We start from the raw sequence: 20119 nt of genomic DNA, 5'->3' as shown, positions 1-20119 counted from the left end.
ATGGCAAATGAATGAAATTTAAATAGTGCACATTTTCAACGAATTAAATTTAAAGAATGAATTGTATAGATCTCCTGAATCTAATATAACTGATTAATTTTAATGAAATAAATTGCTATGGTGAATGATGAAACGATAGATTTGATTACAATTAGACTCCGCAATGTCACGAATTGGTTGTGCTCGTTACTGGTTAATTTAAATTACTACTTCGCTATGCGTCTAGATTAACAATTAGAACTCGAACATTTTTCTCTGTGGACTTTAACTCAATGTTTCTCTCTACTACCGTCAAACGTACACCTCTGGTAAGTATGATAACTAGTGAATATTTAAATAGAAATTATTTTTGGCTTTTTAATTGTCGATTTTATTGATGTACTGTACAGTACGGTACAGTACATCGACATAAGGAAATTATGACTTGCAAATTTATGATTGTACTTTAACATATATTGCTCTCCTGTAACTTGTATCTATGTTCCCTATCTCCAGCTATGCCTAGCGGTGCTGGTTATGCACGCATTTGTGCTTTAATAAAATAACTGAACTGAACTGAACTGAACTGTACTTTAACTATAATTTATATTGTAGTAGATATTTTTGAGTACTTTTTCTTGCTATATAACTAATAATAGACAGATGTCATCGTCTCTTCAAATACAGTATCTTTTTTTATTTCTGTCACTAGCCCGACACGTGTTCCGCAGCCATCTTTTATTTTCTCGCGCGCGTGGAATTGTGAAATCTTACTTATGATAGGATCTACTTTCAAAAACTCTCTTCAGTTCAGATTAAAACGTCGAGGGACGTCTCAGCAAGGCAAAGTCGCCGACCTTGGTCATAATCTAGATTGACATGCTCGGTACGAACGGAGTATAAAAGTATAATGCAAAACCACCGAACGGTTTTTTTTATTTCTCTGCATTTGCTTGTCTCAAGCTATCGATCATAATTGATAGTAGTCACTGTCCAACCATGGACATTTAATCAAAATTTATAACCTTTGTTTCTTGAAATACTTGCTCAGTTTCATACTGTACAAGCTGTAGCAATCTTTGGCGATTACTATGTAATTTTAAAGTAGAATGTATTGTTTATCCAGAATTATTATTGGCAGCAATTTCAGTTCGATCTATCATTAAAACATTATTGCTGCTATATACTAAAGTTACTGTTTCGACAGTTCACGAATGACATTACTGTCATGTCCAAAGACTCAGCTTAATTCTTTCGAATTTTATCCATCGATGTAGTTGGCTGAAAATTTAATATATTGTAGTTCTTGAATAATTGATCAAAAGTTTTGATGATCACGAAGCATGAAATGACTAGTTTTGTTTGCAGTGCAGCCGTTCAAATATATGAAAAATGCAGGCTATATAGTAACAAGAATGGATGATATGAAAATTTTTTCTTCGGTTAATTATTTCAAAAACTGATATGGAAATTACTGTTGTTCTTTTGCTAATGTATTATATGTCGAGAACGTACTAACCAATGTTGCGAATTTCTGTCCCATCACCCTGTTTATCGGAGAAAGCTGTTGTATTCGTAGTGGCTATTAAAAATAGAGTCAATTAAAACCTCTTATCATATGAAAAATTAACTGTTACTTACCTTTTAATTCATCAGAATTATCAAGTAGAATTCCGGAATAGACCATCAAATATGATAGGTGAATGTATGATTGCACAGCATGCAACGGGAAGTAGCGTATCGTGTAATAACACGCATGTAATGTAAAATTAGCTAAATGATGCCGAAAGACAAGTGATCCAATTTAATAGAAAATATCACACGCGGTTAAATGAAACAGTGTTAACAATCACATATCACTATTAATCTTCGCCTATTTATGTCATAAATTACGCAACTTATCATAGTCCACAATCCAATCATCAGAGTTTCTCAAATTCTAATTTACTATTTACTTTAATTACTATTTATATATTATAATATTCCTGCAAGTATTAAGTATTTTTAAGAGTATTTTCAGATTATTTTAATAATGTTTTATTGCACCTTCTTATTAAATACATATTTTAATTGCTACGGTATAACACATAATTATAAGTTTTATGTTTAATATTAATTAAATTTGGATAAATATAAAGAAAAAAGTTTTGTTTAATAATCGAAATTTAATAATAATAATCGAATAAGAACTTTTGAAAAATATATTTATAAAGATAATCATATTACTGGCTGTTGATAAAATATATAAATTTTGTTATAAATGATACGTTTCTACATAAAATTTAGAAAATATGAAACGAATAAAAATGTACTTGATGAAATCAGATAATTATATCTTTTGAATAGTAAATGTCTTCACATATAGAAAATTATATAGACCTAGAAAAATAGAAAAATCAATTTTCGGATGATATCGAATGAGAAAATCTAAAAAAAAAGTAGTGTTTGTATTTCTTCCGTCAATCATAATTATTTTTTACATTTATTAATAAATAAAAAATAAATGTTGATATATATTAATTAATATTCCACTATTTAGATATAATTTATCGATATGTATGGTATCTTTTAATATCTCTTTCGTATATAAATACGAAATAAGGGGTGTAAATACATCTTTTCAATAATTAATTATTTTGAGGGTTATTATGGTTTTATTATTCATTCGCTTTACGACCCAATCAATTTGCATTATATAGATTTATGCAGTTTTTTTATGTTAATTAGCGTGTGCGTTAGGTCAAAGGTTGTTTAATAAAGTTTATTTGCTTAGAAATCTCACAAATACGCCTTCGAAGATCATATTCTTTAGAATATAACTATCAGAAAATGATGTGTAAATTTTTGTATAAGAATTATTAATTATAAATCTAAATACACACTCATACGCACACAAAGAAATAAAAAGCGAGATTCGTATTCGTTTATCGTTTTTTCAACCAATCATTAATATTGCCATAGCGACAACTTCGATATATTAACAAAACAACTTGTTTATATTGAATTCCTTCATTCGATACTCGTGAATAATAAAATGATTTGTTATATTTTTAGGGTGTTTATTTTCGTGTTTAACGTGGTTCTCGGTCAAAGACGTAAGTATAACGTTTTTAAATGCAGCTAACTAACTTATGTTAAAACTAAATAAAGTATATTTAATAATGGGCTGTGTTAAATTAATAGTAATTAAACTAAATATAATTATTGGCGTTTCTATACTGTATATATAATCGAGACGAGTTGATAATGATAATGATAATGATAATGATAATAAGCGCAGAGCCCAAACGGTTAGGAGTTGAAAGTTGAAATTTTGTACACAGTTAGGGTATGTCACGAAAACGCACACTAAGAAGGGATTTATCGAAATTCCCCCCGGGGGAGAGAGACAGGATTAAGGTTTCGACAATGGAAGTGTTAAGTAACAATGGAATTGTTAAGAGAAAACGACGTGCAAGACGCAGATGCAGTTTTTTTTTCGTTTTTGCGGGAAATCGAACATATTTTTAGACCCATCTAAAAATTCTCTAATTCGTCCGGAAACAGGGGAACCCAATTCTTGCATTCTGTGAAAACGGGCAAGGTTGACTATAACGTAATAATTTTAATCTTCGCTATCGCTACTTTTGCCCGAGCAACGCCGGGCCTACCTGCTAGTTTTGAAATATTTTGATTTACGCTAACAAATACATTAATTAACAAACATTTATTTCGTTTTACGTAACATGTTCAATTAAATTAACGAATTTTTAAAAAATTTAAAATTACATATAATTTAGATATATGTTTTTAAAGAATAAATTTTAAATCATATCGACATATCGATTATATCTGATGAATTATATTTGCGCCAATAAATTAATAAGATTGATTATTAATTCTAGCACTTTAGTAGCGAATATCGATTATGAAAATATGTTCTGAAATATTAATGTACAGAGTAGTTCTATATTAATGAACAGTTAAATATTTAGTTATTTAAATGCATCGCTGTACAACAATTACTATATGTGTCACAAGTGTACAAGTGTTCCAGTGAATAAGAGAATATCGCTGTAATTACAGTCATAAATCTCTGAATTTTTCGTTTATACGCAAATGATAGTATTTGTTATCAAGCACTGCCGTAGATACGATTAATTATTTGAAAAGTAAAAAATACATATTATCACAAAAGGAAGCGAGAAATAAAAATATTGACTTGAAATACAATAACAAATTTCGAAATTTAATAAATTGCTTGATAATAAAATTTGTAAATTAAATAATTCTTTTGAAAAGAATTATTTATATTAAAAAAAAATTTATTCAAGATGTATTTTTTCCAGAAGGCTCGAATAGCAGTTATGTTTGGAAAATTGCTCTAAACTTGGTAAAATTCACGACTAGTCGATTGCATTAATTCGAATTTCTTTACATTTCATTTATATATTAAAATTTCAGCCAGATGTAGAAAGAAATAACTCCAAAAAAGATATCGTTGAATCGGACGTTCTATTTAATCTTATTAGAGAAAAGTTAAATTTCAGGTAAGATCATTTTTTACTACAAAGTGTATCACACTTGACTTCCTAAAAGATAATTTTTCAAATTATTTAATAAGTAAATAATTTGTAGCTTATACACTATGTGCTTGAAGTTCTTTGTTGACCATTTCTCTAATAATATCCGTTATAAATGGATCTTGTTTTCTCTCAGTATCTTTAAACAAGGGCATACTCAGAGAGGGGCAGGGATGGGCAACTGCCATTCCCTAGAAGAAAAATTAAAATGTAGTGATTGATACACAGACACGGCTCAGACGTATTAATTTAGTATCAGTTTGAATAATGAATATTTTGACTAGATTAGGGCCTAGAGTCATCTGTCGTAAAATCTTAGAACTATTTCGCTGTTCGCTGCTATTCTTGCACTCAAAGAAACTGAGTTGTCCCCCTCTAGTTCAGATCCTGGGTACGCCGCTGTCTACAAGAATGCAAACTGAAAAAAAGATTCAGAATGAAAACTCAAACGTTGCCATTGAAAAGTACGCGTTATTTTTCACAATAGTCTCCGCAAGAAAATTGCAATACAATTTAAGAGTAAAGGAACAAACAAATAAAAAAGCAACACATTCACGATTAATCCATTAAAGCCATTAAAAGCATAAAGAAAGTATTGAGTGGAAACAGATATTTTCCAATATAAATGATAATTTTCTGAACCTTACAATTCTGAATGGCTTATTTGGAGTCTATACAAAAATAGACTTCTGTATAAATCAGCCATTAGCCCTACAACTCCCTATGATTTCACCAAAATTAAAAGTATTTAAATTTATCGCTTGCTGGTATTAATATTGTGAATATTCTGATTTGATGACAACTATCGGCATTATAGCACTAGTAATAATGAAAAACATAACTCAGTAAACCTAATTTGCCGTTCAAAGTATAATTTGATATATCGCGACTTTAATTTATTTACAACTTCACTTCAAATAGTAACAGGTTCGGATATCGTAAATATGTAAAGTTCATAATTACAGAATTAAAGATTTTAGAAGGAAATAATTTATTTATAATTAAATTTTTGTAACTAATTTTAGGTACGAAGTTGTAGATCCGATGTTGAAAGTATACGAGAAGAAAAATGAAAGTCATTTATTTCCGGGATCATTCGGAATCGTTGCCAATAAGGTATTTTTTACATAAATTGCTGTCGGTTGTAAAATGATAAGTAATATCCGGTAAAATTCTTAAAATATAATTAAATATGATAATAATCAAATTATGTTACCGACTGATATATTACTTAATATTTACATGAAATTTGCATTTATTTTATTTTACGAAAGGTATCATCAAAAACATATTCCTGCAATATATCTAATTACGTGGAATCAATAAACAAATTACAGTTTACTACAAAGAAAAAGGTTCGGTTTTCATTCAATATTTTTTTATACTTGCGTTTTATTACCTTCAACTGGTCTTGGCTCACTATGGAACCAATACGCCGTTGTTGGCGCCATGAGTTGACAGAAGTTTTGTGCAATGCCCTTCTATAATAGACTATTACAGGCAGCTGTTCAGTGTGAACTTTTTCCTTTAGAACTACACTTCTGATTGTACGACATACAATTCAGAATTTCAAAACGCTTCGCATTCCAAATGGCGATTTTATTTTGCAATTCACTGTATAAAATCGTTATTTTTAAAATGTTTTGAAAAGATAAAAAAAAATGCAAAAATCGTAAAATGTAACGACCACACCTGTCATCGGCAACTTGCCGGGTTGTTGGCCAGTTAAATTTGTTATTTTGTTTAAATATATATTTTTATTTGAAACTACACATTTATATGGTGTAAATTTTAATGTAAAATTTGCGGCGTGCTTACATTTTCGGCGACAAGAGTAATCTGTGTGTTGATTATTTTCAGTTTTAGAACAATTGTGTGTGTGTGTTGTTTATTTTCATTTATATTTCACTTAGTAGATAGAAATGACGAACAAGAAAAAAATAAAGACTTTGGCCATAGATAAAAAGTATTCGTCACAAAGACTGCGAAGAAAATAAAAAGAGAGAAAAATAAATAAACATTGCGATAGAATTCGACAGATTACTTATTACTCCCATCTAAAAATAAAGAAGAGTATGGGAAGTTTCAATAAATGATAGAAATAGACACAAGAAAAACGATAAAATTTGATTATCCACACGCTGAATACTGCATACCGAAGTCGTTTGTACAGTTTACAGACAAGAATGTTCCTGTCAATAAAAAAGTTTTTAGAGAAAACTCAACAATTCGAATAACAATTAGGACATACCGGATTCAGGGCAAGCAATGGACGCGAAGTGTTTGAAAATTTTACCAGAAATTGTACAAAACTAAAAGACAGATATCGTTTTAAACAAACGAATTGGCTAATTTTATAAATTTCTGCCGAATTATACAATTGATTTTAGGCGATTGGCATCACGGAGTTAAAATAAGCAAAGGCTGTGTAACTAGTCCTTTGGGAGCGAACATCACGGGTAAAGAAAAACTCTCGTCCTTGTTAATTGAATAATCTTCAATGTCTCCATGATTATACAATGCCAAGGTCTAATAATTAGATTTTAACACTAAATGCATAATGCAATTTCTCAACTGCAAACATTAGGATAAGAAAGCATTCAAAAAATTACTGTAAAGAAGATTATTACCGGAGAAATACTCCGATAACTGATTGTAAAAGTGTATACCATAGTAATTGTTTCTAGTGTAATGCTTACGTCAGTCCTTCGAAAGTCTTAATATGCTGTCCACGGCTGGATTGATTATAGACAAGACAAAAAAATAAAAATAAAAATCTATTGTACACATGAGAGAGCATCGGTTTCTTTAATTGTGATGTCTTTGATGTTATATAAACCTTTTAATGTAATTTTTATGTACGTAGTTTATTTTACTTTATTACTTTTATGAAAACACCAAGTGAACAGGCACTCGAAAAGAGTCCAAAATGCATTTTGGGTGTGTTGTATACATTTTAGATTCAATGATTATAAAATAATGCCTCATTCTTTTGTAAATTTAGATATAAAATAAAATAAACAATTTTTGTAATATTATATTCACTGCTGTGATAAGCCCTAAAATTTAAATAACTGGTTAAGTTATCAGATAAATTTAAATTTGAAGAGTTAATATTTACGTTAACGACGTTAATAATTTAAGAAGAAGTTAGATTATGGCAATTAATAACTTAAGTTTTGATGAAACTCGTAAGCCAAATATGTTCACTGAAATGTTTTAGTATTTTCGAATTAAACGTATGAGAATGACTTATTAATATTTTTTATCAATAATCTTTATTAACTGTAAGTGAAGGCATTTGATGTTCAAACGCTGTAAGATACAGAATCAGCGAATCAAAATATCTGCTTTTATTTTTACAATAAAATAATTTGAAACGTAAAATTTTTCTGAGATTAGGAAGCGGATGTAACCTTAGACGTGTACTCTATCACCTACGATCGTTTCCTGGCCGTGGATTTCTCCATTTTTGCCGTTCGTCCTGTTACATTTATGTTGAAGTGCGGAGATACAAAGTTCAGCTGGAAAGCGATTGCTAGACCATTCGCTTATCAGGTATGCTATTAATTAATGTTGTTTCGTAATAAAATGACAAATAATAATTATAAATTATTATTTTAGTAAAAACTTTTTTTGAATAATTGCTATCATAATATAAATGTTTTGCGTATATATTATGATCGTATATTTGCATTTTTACTGCATACATATGCAGTGAAAAATGTTTTTCACACAAGAAGTAATAGCTTCTGCTCGGAAATTTGTAATTTCTCGAGTTTTATTACAAATGTATAATAAAAACTTAGGATTGAAATAATTAAAAAAATATATATATACATAATATAATCCAAATAAAAAATGCCCAATTAGGTTTTCTTATATTTCAATGAAATTCGTGCCACGTAATCGGAATAAACGATCCGGAAAAAATTAAGATTCTCGATTCCACATTTTTGGCAATTGTTCCTGGAAGTTGCATATCACTCATCAAATTTGTTTAAATTATAAAAAATGTTCTTTTACGCGAAACACTGAATAACTTTTAAAATTTAAAAACCAGTACAGTCGACCCCCCTATAATTACAGTCCCTATAATTACGATTCCTATAAAACTACGAAAAAATTGTGACGGTATCCGTAAAAAAAGGTAAAAAACTCCTATAATTACGTAAAACGTCATCGGGCAGCCGAACTACTTTTCCGCCGTCCGTAGCGCCACGCTATGGAGAGATTTCTATCGTCTGGACAGTATTATATAAATTATATATAAATTAGATACTGTACATATAATTATATATTAATTATATATAANAATCGTTATTTTTAAAATGTTTTGAAAAGATAAAAAAAAATGCAAAAATCGTAAAATGTAACGACCACACCTGTCATCGGCAACTTGCCGGGTTGTTGGCCAGTTAAATTTGTTATTTTGTTTAAATATATATTTTTATTTGAAACTACACATTTATATGGTGTAAATTTTAATGTAAAATTTGCGGCGTGCTTACATTTTCGGCGACAAGAGTAATCTGTGTGTTGATTATTTTCAGTTTTAGAACAATTGTGTGTGTGTGTTGTTTATTTTCATTTATATTTCACTTAGTAGATAGAAATGACGAACAAGAAAAAAATAAAGACTTTGGCCATAGATAAAAAGTATTCGTCACAAAGACTGCGAAGAAAATAAAAAGAGAGAAAAATAAATAAACATTGCGATAGAATTCGACAGATTACTTATTACTCCCATCTAAAAATAAAGAAGAGTATGGGAAGTTTCAATAAATGATAGAAATAGACACAAGAAAAACGATAAAATTTGATTATCCACACGCTGAATACTGCATACCGAAGTCGTTTGTACAGTTTACAGACAAGAATGTTCCTGTCAATAAAAAAGTTTTTAGAGAAAACTCAACAATTCGAATAACAATTAGGACATACCGGATTCAGGGCAAGCAATGGACGCGAAGTGTTTGAAAATTTTACCAGAAATTGTACAAAACTAAAAGACAGATATCGTTTTAAACAAACGAATTGGCTAATTTTATAAATTTCTGCCGAATTATACAATTGATTTTAGGCGATTGGCATCACGGAGTTAAAATAAGCAAAGGCTGTGTAACTAGTCCTTTGGGAGCGAACATCACGGGTAAAGAAAAACTCTCGTCCTTGTTAATTGAATAATCTTCAATGTCTCCATGATTATACAATGCCAAGGTCTAATAATTAGATTTTAACACTAAATGCATAATGCAATTTCTCAACTGCAAACATTAGGATAAGAAAGCATTCAAAAAATTACTGTAAAGAAGATTATTACCGGAGAAATACTCCGATAACTGATTGTAAAAGTGTATACCATAGTAATTGTTTCTAGTGTAATGCTTACGTCAGTCCTTCGAAAGTCTTAATATGCTGTCCACGGCTGGATTGATTATAGACAAGACAAAAAAATAAAAATAAAAATCTATTGTACACATGAGAGAGCATCGGTTTCTTTAATTGTGATGTCTTTGATGTTATATAAACCTTTTAATGTAATTTTTATGTACGTAGTTTATTTTACTTTATTACTTTTATGAAAACACCAAGTGAACAGGCACTCGAAAAGAGTCCAAAATGCATTTTGGGTGTGTTGTATACATTTTAGATTCAATGATTATAAAATAATGCCTCATTCTTTTGTAAATTTAGATATAAAATAAAATAAACAATTTTTGTAATATTATATTCACTGCTGTGATAAGCCCTAAAATTTAAATAACTGGTTAAGTTATCAGATAAATTTAAATTTGAAGAGTTAATATTTACGTTAACGACGTTAATAATTTAAGAAGAAGTTAGATTATGGCAATTAATAACTTAAGTTTTGATGAAACTCGTAAGCCAAATATGTTCACTGAAATGTTTTAGTATTTTCGAATTAAACGTATGAGAATGACTTATTAATATTTTTTATCAATAATCTTTATTAACTGTAAGTGAAGGCATTTGATGTTCAAACGCTGTAAGATACAGAATCAGCGAATCAAAATATCTGCTTTTATTTTTACAATAAAATAATTTGAAACGTAAAATTTTTCTGAGATTAGGAAGCGGATGTAACCTTAGACGTGTACTCTATCACCTACGATCGTTTCCTGGCCGTGGATTTCTCCATTTTTGCCGTTCGTCCTGTTACATTTATGTTGAAGTGCGGAGATACAAAGTTCAGCTGGAAAGCGATTGCTAGACCATTCGCTTATCAGGTATGCTATTAATTAATGTTGTTTCGTAATAAAATGACAAATAATAATTATAAATTATTATTTTAGTAAAAACTTTTTTTGAATAATTGCTATCATAATATAAATGTTTTGCGTATATATTATGATCGTATATTTGCATTTTTACTGCATACATATGCAGTGAAAAATGTTTTTCACACAAGAAGTAATAGCTTCTGCTCGGAAATTTGTAATTTCTCGAGTTTTATTACAAATGTATAATAAAAACTTAGGATTGAAATAATTAAAAAAATATATATATACATAATATAATCCAAATAAAAAATGCCCAATTAGGTTTTCTTATATTTCAATGAAATTCGTGCCACGTAATCGGAATAAACGATCCGGAAAAAATTAAGATTCTCGATTCCACATTTTTGGCAATTGTTCCTGGAAGTTGCATATCACTCATCAAATTTGTTTAAATTATAAAAAATGTTCTTTTACGCGAAACACTGAATAACTTTTAAAATTTAAAAACCAGTACAGTCGACCCCCCTATAATTACGGTCCCTATAATTACGATTCCTATAAAACTACGAAAAAATTGTGACGGTATCCGTAAAAAAAGGTAAAAAACTCCTATAATTACGTAAAACGTCATCGGGCAGCCGAACTACTTTTCCGCCGTCCGTAGCGCCACGCTATGGAGAGATTTCTATCGTCTGGACAGTATTATATAAATTATATATAAATTAGATACTGTACATATAATTATATATTAATTATATATAAATTAGGTACTGTATATATAATTATATATTAACTTATTGTAACTTGTATTTAATTATAATAATAATTAAATACGTAATTTCCGCCGTCGAGCGTGGCGCCGCGCTATGGAGATTTTAGGTACTAAGTTGAGTTTATTATCGTCTGTTCAGTATGTAAATTAGGTACCGTAAGTCTAATACAGCACTAATTTTATACATTTCTTGTGAAAGAAACACTTCTTATNACACTCGGTAAGTAATCCTACAATTTTTTGTTTATAGCATAGTTTATACGGATTATTCCCACAAAAAATATACGTATTTTGGAAATGTTGAGTCGGATTAGTCTAGAATCGATTAATTTTATGGAAGAACACCTTTCAAACAGCCGTAGTCCGTAAACTTGACACGTGTCGGGCTATGATTGGAAGGACTCGTAAGAAATCGGTTTCCTAAAGAATGGAACGTATCTATGATCTTATAGGGGGGTCGACTGTATTTATAAGATATATGAATTCTATATATTTAATAATGCGTAATATTTCAAAAATGCAATTAATAAATTATTTAAATTTACATTAATATTCTTCGATCATTAACGAAGAGTTGGATAGCCACATTTATATCAATCTTAATTCTCGGAATTGTTCTTCCTTGGATAATTAATTTCAATCAAATTAATATGACGGAAAGCCATCTTTGGACATCAAAGAAAACATTTTGGTTCCTGTTTGCAACGATTACAAAACAAGGTAATATAATTTTTCCCTTTTTGATACACTTCTTTATGGTCATGTCTGATGAGATTTTCTAATTAACGTAGCAGTAAATTTGAAATCCGTACGTCGATTATCCTCCAAGTTATTAGTCGGCACCTGGTTGTTAACCGTTTTTGTTTTAGCTTCCAGTTACGGTGGAAGTTTGATGTCTTTCTTAACGGCACCCGTACAACAATCCTTTCCTACCAATTTTGAGCAGCTGTCGACGGCAGTGAAAAAAGGAGAATACTCTTGTGGCACTTATGATCAGGGTGCCACATATTCATTTCTGAAAGTAAATATATATATATATATTCCATATTATTACTTTTAACATATGCAAGAATTTGATTTTTACTAAAAGAATATTAAAATGATAGCAAGAAAAATTATTTTAAGAATCAGAAGTATAGCCTATTTTCAAGATTTAGTTATAAATAAACTCATTATAAGTAAATTTACAGGAATTTTATTTTTATGTAATTTTATACAAGGTGATCATTCAAATAATAACATTACAGTAAAGTTATTCTCTCTTAATCTCTTTATATATCTTGTTTGCTTGGACACGTTTAGAAGATTGAAATTAGTAAGCTGATATGCATGCTCATTATTTTAAATATAAATTAATACAATATTAATTAAATACAAAACGTATATTTGAATCGTATATTTTACAAAGTGCAAGGAAATTGTCGTTTTTTTGTATGTGTATATGTGCATATGTAGACGAATATTTTGATATGTTAATTCAAGAAATAAGCAATATTATTCGTATATAACCTCTGTTTATATACGAATTTATAACTACAAATATTGGACTGTTAAATTTTTAATTCTTAATCACTGATCATTTCCTACTTTCAAAATAAAAGAATTATGCTAACTTAGTTATAAATTCGTTTTAAAAATTATGTAAAACAATTTTAGATTGCTAAGAAAACTAAGAGTTTAATAGAAAAATATAACCTTCTTTTATATATCTTCTTTCCAAGTATAGTACATTGTGTTATTTCTAACATAGACACTGTCTGTAATAAAGTATAAAATATACTTAGTCGCTAATCAAACATTATTCCTACAACATAACGCATATTGTGTATGGTTGGCAAAAGAGGAAATAAAAATCTTGAGACGCATTCCCAGTCCATGTTATAGAACAAGTGTTAATAGTCACGAAGTGTGTGTAGGCCTTGTGTCTGTATTATACACGACTAGGTATATTTAAAAAGTATATTATGTTGTATCCTGAATAGATGTATTGCGTCGAGAGCTTTTACTATAACATGAGCAATAGATAAGTTTTATAGTATTTATAAAATAAATAACTAATTTCTTTTTTTTAAGGGAGCAAAGACTGGTATTGCGAAAGTGTTAACGGATCACATGATACTGGAACACAAATTTATTAATTTTTATAACGAAAATCTGGTCTTACATCTCTTACAACACGATCGATTTGCTTTAATTTCTGATAAAGAAATGCTGATAAATTATAAAAACCATTTATCCGGAAATTGGTTTATAGCTGACGATACACTTTTAACTGTGATTGGAGGATTCGCTATTAGGAAAGATTTCCCGTTTAAAAAGAGTCTGGACAATGTGTAAGTGCTTAATAAAATAATTTTGTTTTAGAACACGTTAATTAAATAAGCATTATTAGAATTATTTTCTGAAAATAAATACACTACATTATACATTAAAAATACTTTTTCGTAGTTCGGATCCACTACGGAAATAAATAGTTTTTTTTTCAGGAGTTGAAAATCTGTTTAGCCAATACAATATTTTCTGTATTTTAATGAGTACGGCATAATTTATTTTTCACACTATTTTTTACTATGTGTTAATTTAGAAGTTGAAGTTGACTTTTACTCAGATAATAACAATAAACTAAATCATATAACAAATTATAATTCCGAAGAACGGAAATTTTGTGGAAAAAAATACACTAGATTCATCATCATTTTCAACAAAAATTTGAGATAAGAATGAGAATAGATAAAATATTTGAAGATAAAGTAAATACACGTTTATTTTATGATGGTAATTCTGCATTTGTTAAAGTGAAATTATAAAATATGGAACGTCGTGGAAATCGTACAAGCCTAGTAAAAGCGTCTAGTAAACAATAGAATCGGCTAGGTTGATGTTGTTGCATCAACCTAGCCGATTGTATTGTTCACTATACGCTTTTACTAGGCCTGTACGATTTAATAAATTATCTTCGGTTCTTTCCAGCAAGGTGGCCTAGATGGCCTCTCTTTAGTAATTTTTTCTGGCTTCATAGTCTACTATCGATACATACTACAGAAATAATGTTTTGAAAATAAAGTTTCGAAATTTGATTTGTTTTATTTAAAACCTATCAAAACTATTTAAATTTGATGAAATCGGAAAAGTTATGATAACTTATTTTATGGTTTCGTTTTTAAAAACCACACAACACTTGCAAAAATTCTGTCTTTAAGAGATAATTTATCCTTGTTGCTCTTATTCTGCAGTTGTGTAGGCGAGGAACAGCATTGCCCCAACTATTTAATAAAACAATGATTATTTAAAACTGCTTGATCGTACAAATTGTAATGAGCGATAGAAAGCTGCCTTTTTACTGTTTTGCCAATTGATTAGTATTATTATACATAATTTAAATTTCGCGTATTTTCAACAATTTAAATTATTTAATCAAATATTTTTCTTTTATTTTATAGAATTTCTCATTTAAACGAAGCCGGAATTATTAACAAGTTTTACGAAACCGGAGAATTTTCCGATTTCACAACTAACACCGAAAAAGTCGCGTTAAATATGGACGAACTTTTCGGAATTTTCATATTACTTAGCGCTGGATACGTTTTATCTACTCTTTGTTTATTTGTTGAAATTTTTATTGCGAAACGAAGAAAGGGATAATGTAAAAAAATTTGAAAAATGTAAACTATCTGTAAAAAATATATTTATGTTTCTAATATTTTGTAAAATATATATCAATTTTTTTGTGAGTGCACCACTCTGGAGTGAGTATTACACTAGAACAATGTTTACATACCTAAAATAACTATAGATAGGTAAGAAATTAACAATGCACATAGAGTAACAACTATGGTTAGCTAACATTGGAATTCGATAGACTGTTAGTCGTTTTTTCTTAAAAATGTCCTTAATAAAGATAGTAAAATAGGCACACAGTTCTTTGGACACTAGGATATGGGCTGGACAAGGTCAACCACACCCCAACGACAGAACTTCCATCATTAGCCTGAAGCGTTCGATTTCGTAGATATGACATTCATATATTATGTGCTTTACTGTTTCAGCTTTATCCGTTGCGCAGGAGGAGTGTTACGGCTAACCGGAATCTTAGCCAGGTACAAGTTCAAAGTGATGAGTCTGTACCCAAAGGTTCAATTCTATTCTGGGGTATACGTTCGTTCTTCTTGCTTCTCGCACTCGTCGACGTCCTCACAACCCGAGACCAAGCCAAAAAGTAACTGACCCTGCGGTTCCTCTCGTCCCGCGCAGGGTTATTCTCCCAACGACTTCCGTTTTCGCGGTTAGGGGTCTTCTGCTTTAGGGGCGTTCAGTCATAATCCCACGAACAATAGTTTCGCGCCACTGGCAACTCGACCAATCACATGTACAGTACAAAGTGTGCGTTACAAGGAGAAAGTACTGCTGGCCAAATTACGTGCCGCTAGATAGCAGTTGAAGTTTCCATGTCCGGTTAGTATTTGAGAAAAGGAATACGAAATGTTTTTTAATTGGATTCCTGAGAAAGTCATAGATTGATGGGTAGAACATCTTGGTGACATTCCCTTTAGTCAGAGGTCCATGATAGGTTTCATTCAAAGATGAGGTCATAAATTATCCTCTTCAGGATATTTCTAGAATAAGGCTGCATAGTCAGAGGTAGGTTTTTATCTTTAGAAGCATCCTTTGCCGCAGCATCCGCCATCTCATTGTCCATTACACCTACATGACCTGGGACATAGAAGAATTTAAAAGAAGAAATTAAAAACATTTCGAGCTTAAGTTTACAGTTTATTGAATATTCCTAATCAGACTACTTCGAGAATTAGTATTCGTAAGAGAGGTCAGGGCAGCTTTAGAATCACTAAAAATTGAAATATGTTTGAACTGGTCAGGGAGTGTCAAACTCCACTGAACGGCCTGATGGATTGCTGCTAATTCAGTTTGTTAAATAGTGGTAACCTGATTGTAACACTGCCTAAAAATTTGCCGAGGGTACTCATATAGTTGGTGTTGGCTCAACATACACTTGAGCCAACACCAAGCTCGAACTTGTGATGCACCAAGCTATGAACTTATGAAGATGTAAACATCACTCAGAATAACAAGCCCAGTAGTAGGGATAGGATCAAGAGACACATCAAACAGATGGAAGTCGGATGGGTGCAAAGAGCCGTTGTGAACAGCCCACTCGCGTGGGAGTAAATTAATACCAGTCTTCCATAGGAGATGCTCATGGAAAGTGCTGATGCAACCTGTCCTCACATAGTACTGGAGCACCTTAGCCAGCAGGGCTATGGAAGAACACCTGCCAGAACCGTCAGAGCATCTGTAGATACAGATCTACAGCAGCAAACTTTTTTTCAACAGAAAAAGACGTTGCACCCTGAGAAGTTTAGAAGCATAGAAGGTCTTGTAGGAGACATGAGCCCAACAACAAGCTACATAAAACACTAGTGGCTGGATAGCTCCATTGATCAAAGTTAAGACAGCTGCAAAAGTCAAGCCCTAGGTACACCTTGCACATCTCATGAGCTGATTACCAAATTGTTTGACCCGAGCCAAAATGTACTCTTGATGGTTTTTGTAGTCAAGATAGACACCCAAGTACTTTGTGGGTGCTGACCCAATTAATAATCACTTTATTGAGTTTGAGAGATGGAAACGAGTACTTATACTTAGTGGTAAAGAGCATTCCTACAGTTTTGCTTGTGCTGAATAAAAGTTTGTGTTCTTGTGCCAGTCTTGCAATAGTCTCGAGTACTATACTTAGCTTCTCCTGAACAATTTGAAGATCTGCATGCTGATAGGCTATCGCAATATCGTCTGCCAACGCTTGTATGAAAACATTTATATTATTATTGCATAAAAGAGAGTTAACAATAAGATTCCATAGAAATGGAGATAGTACACCACCCTGCGGGCAGGACATGGTAAGATGCTTTTCACAAAAAAACACCCTGTCATACCAGACGAACCTTCCTATCCTTTAGATAAGAGCCTATCATGCTGATCAGATAAGGTGGGCAGTGCAGCTTAATAAGTTGACTAATGATGCTAGGATTCCGATCATTGTTAAAAGCCCCTGTAATATCCAGAAAACCTACTGCTGTGTATTTTCTGTCATTAAGCCCATTCTGGATGTAGTCTGTCAAATTGAACAGGGCATCCTCTGCTGATCTTCCCTTTACAAATCCCCATTGTTTATCAGAGAACCAGTCATGAAAAGAAGCCTCCCAGTTGAGCCTGTTCAGGAGAATCCTTTCAAAAACTTTACCCATAACCGAGGTTAGACTTATTGATCTGAACCGTTTCTGGGTTTCTGTGCTAGTTGAACCTTTTGAAATAAGATTAACTTCTGCCACTTTTCAACACAATGGAAAATATGAATTATATAAACAACCATAAAACAACTTTAAAAGGAGATGCTCAAGATGAGTATAACATTTCTGCAGCATGATTGCATAAATGCCATCAGGGCCCGGAGACTTAGTAGGTGCAGCAGAAAACACAGCCTGCTTTAGTTCAGTGACAAGAGGAAATCCCTAGAATGGCTAGAATATGCTTCAGTCATAAGGGATCAGTTTCCCATGAAGTTTGGTTCATCAGTTGGGTTGTCATCAGGAAAGTACAAGTCTGCCAAGCAGCGCAGTGTGGAGGATATATCATGAGTAAACCTCCCACAGACCTGGACAGATTTAAAAGTGGAGTTAATTGGTTTACTGCGACTAATAATTTTATATATGTTTCTCCAAGGATCATCATTCCTTTTTGTGCTACAGTACACTTTCCAGGAATTTACCTTTGCCTTGCATAGTTCCTTGACATAACTTCTCTTTGCTTCTCTATAATCAATTTCAAAAACTGCTCTTAATGTAGAATCTCTCTGCCTTTGATACCTTCGTCTCAACCTGTTAACTTCTTTGCAATGGAGTGTAAGCCCTCACAAAGAAGTTACATGGTACAGTTCTCAGATGAGCAAATTTCTTCGAAATTGAGATAGATGCGACTGAATAAATAACATTATTAATATGCTGGCAGAAGCCACCTATGTTGAGTTTAGAAGAGAGTGAAATCTCCAAGATGGAAAAGTCAAGCTTATACAAGACAGCATTAGTGAAACCTGCCCATTTAGATTTATAGAGGTCGTATTTTCCTTCAATGGAAGCAGGACGAAGAGAAGTTGTTATAATTGTAAAATATAGGGCATTATGGTCAGAAAATGTTTCAATATCCAGCTGCTGCCAATCAGTCACCCTGGAAACTGCAGAGTTACCCACCACAGTTAGGTCCACCCAGCTTTTCCCCAAAGGAATATCATAAGTTGGACCACATTTTTCGTTGATAATATATAGATTATGCATATTGACAAACTTTTCGAATTGATGTCCACGCTTGTTTTCCACAATATCATACCAAGTGTAACTCCTGGCATTAGAATCAACTCCCATAATGAGTTTAAAAGATGGAATAATATGGAACATTTGGTCAAGAGAGAGTAACGTGTCCTCAAGTGGGTCATTGGGTGGGCAATAGCATGAGCAGATGTAGTAATATTCATCATCCAGTAGAAGGGTAACGATGACACAGGTATTGTTGCAAATCTGATAAAGCATCAAAACTGGGAGGTTAGAATTACATATTACAATACAGGCCCAAGGAGTAAGCCTATCATCTGTAAAAACCCTAAAGGCAGCCAGAAAGCCTGTAATGACATTATTGAAAATATACGGTTCTTGGATTAAGAGGATATCAATGAGAGTTTCACTTAAAATTGCACGAGACTATCCGTAGGATTTTTCGAGTGTTTTAGATTGAGTTGCATAATGTTCAAGGATAAATCAGTACCCATATTCACCATAATTTGTGTTTTCTATTAACTTCTGCTTTACTGCTATCAATCTAGGACAATTTGGATCTGAAGCTTTATGATGAAACTCACAGTTTTGATTTTTTGAATATTGTGACCAACGAATACAGTTAATACACTTGATACAGACGTTGTTATTCTTATTTTTACAGTTTTTGAAGTTATAACCCTCCTCCCCACAATGACTGCATGCTGGGTGCTTGGGGAGACACTTTGATGCCATGTGGCCAAAAATTACAGCAGTTGAAACATTGACGTACGCTTACATGATCCAGAACCAGAGAGGTGTGAAGTCCAACATACACTGTACGGTTCTTCTTAAGAAGGTATCTCAATTTAGGGGAGACTCTTATTACCCAAGAATTACTCAAGTCAGATCGTGATGGTATTGGGAAGAGAATCTTCATTTTTTCCCCGCTTTTGATAGCATTTTCTATGCATTCATTTTAGGAGCACAGACACTCAAACAATTCATTTGCATTGATGTACTTATCTATGTGTTGTATCCTAATGACAGGGAACAATTTGGCTTTTCGTTTTGCTGTATACTGGAACCCTTCAGCTCTTTTGGTTTCAATGAGCTGTAGGGACCTATACAAATGTTCTGTATTAGGTAACTGCAGTTTCACTCTACCATTTTTCATCACTACACAGCTATCAACACTTATTCTAGACTCTCTAGGACACAATAATTTCATTAAACTAGTCTTTC

At 31.6% G+C, this 20119-nt stretch overlaps 1 long non-coding RNA gene across 1 annotated transcript; it reads left to right on the top strand.

The window, feature by feature from the left end:
• Window positions 1-233: 233 nt before the first annotated feature.
• LOC111642461 lies at window positions 234-4470 on the top strand. Its single transcript, XR_002759552.1, has 4 exons — window positions 234-308; window positions 3034-3074; window positions 4311-4351; window positions 4423-4470. It is a non-coding gene; the product is annotated as an uncharacterized LOC111642461 (long non-coding RNA).
• The last annotated feature ends 15649 nt before the right edge of the window (window positions 4471-20119 follow it).

Source organism: Centruroides sculpturatus, unplaced genomic scaffold, assembly GCF_000671375.1.
Source record: "Centruroides sculpturatus isolate CEXI.00-Female unplaced genomic scaffold, Cexi_2.0 scaffold1226, whole genome shotgun sequence".
Classification (NCBI taxonomy): Eukaryota; Metazoa; Arthropoda; class Arachnida; order Scorpiones; family Buthidae; genus Centruroides; species Centruroides sculpturatus.
This window is presented reverse-complemented; position numbering and strand designations above follow the sequence as displayed.